The sequence below is a fragment of the Caretta caretta genome, chromosome 9 (genome assembly GCF_965140235.1).
Source record: "Caretta caretta isolate rCarCar2 chromosome 9, rCarCar1.hap1, whole genome shotgun sequence".
Taxonomy (NCBI): Eukaryota; Metazoa; Chordata; order Testudines; family Cheloniidae; genus Caretta; species Caretta caretta.
In genome coordinates this window covers 21,565,433-21,567,924 of record NC_134214.1, presented here as the reverse complement: position 1 = coordinate 21,567,924, position 2,492 = coordinate 21,565,433, and the positions used below count along the sequence as shown (strand labels likewise).

Here is a 2,492-nt window from a genome sequence, read left to right as displayed (position 1 = left end):
AATAGCTTTGTCATACCAAACAGTCAAAGATTTTGTGACTGATTATTCATGTTTTCATTCTACTGGTAAGATTTCAGCCTACAATTTGATCATGGGTTGAAATCTCCTGAGACATCATTCAAGAGGCTTCTGTAATCTAGGGTTCCACATCCAGAAATCAGGTCTGATCCAGCTTCAAAAACTACAGGGGTAGGTCTGGTCCAGGGATTTGAATTTGAACATCCCCAAACTCTGGTGGTGGTTCAGATCTGAAGTTACAGTATGGAGCCGTAGTGCTTATTTTTTTTTAAATGGAACGCTTCATGAATTTGCGTGTCATCCTTGCGCAGGGGCCATGCTAATCTTCTCTGTATCGTTCCAATTTTAGTATATGGTAGGTAGACACAACAGCCAGGAAAGATTTAAGGGATCCCCTGCCTCCTGGTATGGCTGAATGGGGTATTTTAAGGAAGAGGAAGTTGGGTATGAGGAGGCGTCAGTGGAAGGGTTTGCCCACCTTCTTTATCCCTTCTCCCCCCAACCTGGTAGAGGCATCTCTGTAGAATACAAGCATTGCTTTCAGCTAAGTTGTCTATTCTGTGGTGTTTGTGACCTTTGTGGTAGTCAGTAAACTTAAAAAGGGCTTGATCATGTTGTGAGCTTTCCTTCCTTTCTCTGGCTAGGGAAACAGTTTGCTGTAATCAGACCCACAAACATTCTTTATTATCTCTTCACATCAAAATTCTAGATGTCTAAGTATTGCCAACTCTAGGGGTTCAAAGATCATGAATCAGGCCCCCAAATCATTAGTTTAGCATAAAAATAATGAGATTTTAAAAAATAATAAATTTAGAGATATTTTATTTACCTTCTTGTGGTTGAGCCTTTAGGGCTCACTTTTTAAGCTTTTTCTACAATATGATGATTAGAAACTTACCTTTTCAATGAAAACTGAGAGTCACAGGACTCGAGGAGGTGTGGTTTCCTGAAAAACACCAGATATCCCAAAACTCATGATAAAACCATGAAAGTTGGCAGCACTGATGTCTGCACTGAGTCCTTGACACTGTATCTTTCTTAGTAAAGATATAGGCTCCTAATTTTAATTAAAATCCGGCTTTCCTAGCAGAAAGTGGCAGGGATATGGAGATAGAGAGACCTTCTTTGGTGTGTGTAATAATTAGGTGAAAACTGATCATATTTGGCTTAGTCAACAAAATTGGAATAAAGAGTCTTAAATAACAACACCTGCCCTGTACTGATTAATAGGGCACTGCTGTGTAAGTAATCCTGGTGCTTACCTTTTGTAAATATTGCCTATTTTAAATCTAAAACCTCTTAAAACTTGGCAGCCATCCACACCTGTGGGATTTTCTAAGAACCAAATATATGAAAATAACTTTACATAACCTAAGTACAATGACAGTTGTGTGTAGATACGTTCCTTAATTTGTAAAATTTAGCAGAAATCTGAATCTAAACAAACCCATGCTTTAAAGTTTGGGGTGGGGTTTGAGATGGGAGAGGTAAGAAGGGAGAAATCAAACTTGTTCCTATTTACTGTCTTCACTCTCCTAGTGAAGTGAATTGACTCCATCACTTGCAACTGGCTCATTACACCATATGTAACCTATGTCCGACGATAAACAGAGATATGTTAGCTCTCTGTGGTTCTAGTCTTACCCATTCCTCACTAAATTATAGCTTGTATTGAATTGTTTTAGACTATACTATATTAAATCACTTTCTCAAGATATTTTATTTTTTGATCTTCTTTTTCAGGATCATTAAAGTTTTAATCTATCCTTTTTCTGATTCCTGAGAAATATAATATTATAGTTGCCTTCATGAATGTCTTCCCATTTTAACCTATCTGGGTTCATTTGTGCATTCTTTCTTGTTCTAAATGTACTTGATAGAGACTTCACTCAGATTTGATAATTTGGTCACATAAGTGCATTGGTTTATAATCAAGGATCTAAATAAAGATATAGAAAATAGCTCCACATTTTCCTGTAAAGTGTTCTGAATTGCAAAGGATATAGGCGTATGTACAAATTTGTGAATTACACTAACTGCTATTTAAAAAACAAGTATTGTATGATCCATCGCAGGACCATGTGGTGGTCTTGATTAAGGTGTAATCTTTACAGAACTTGTCTGTGATTTCAGAATTTAGTGTAGAGGAAATGGATACTTATTTTTATATTTGTGAAGGGATGAGACATTTGAATCATATTCCCTTGTTTGTTTGTTTGTATTATTCTTATTCTTATTTATTATTCAAACAAACAAACCTAGTACAATAATATGACTGGGATCCTACTAAAAATAGTCTCCTGAGGGACATAGCCCTGGTCTACACTAGGACTTTAGGTCGAATTTAGCAGCGTTAAATCGATTTAAACCTGCACCCGTCCACACAATGAAGCCCTTTATTTCGACTTAAAGGGCTCTTAAAATCGATTTCCTTACTCCACCCCTGACAAGTGGATTAGCGCTTAAATCGACGT

The 2,492-nt window shown here is 36.8% G+C and overlaps 1 non-coding gene across 1 annotated transcript; it reads right to left on the bottom strand.

The window, feature by feature from the left end:
* Nucleotides 1–284: 284 nt before the first annotated feature.
* LOC125643233 (U6 spliceosomal RNA) lies at nucleotides 285–389 on the bottom strand. The gene has a single exon (XR_007358632.1). It is a non-coding gene; the product is annotated as a U6 spliceosomal RNA (small nuclear RNA).
* Between the last annotated feature and the right edge of the window lie 2,103 nt (nucleotides 390–2,492).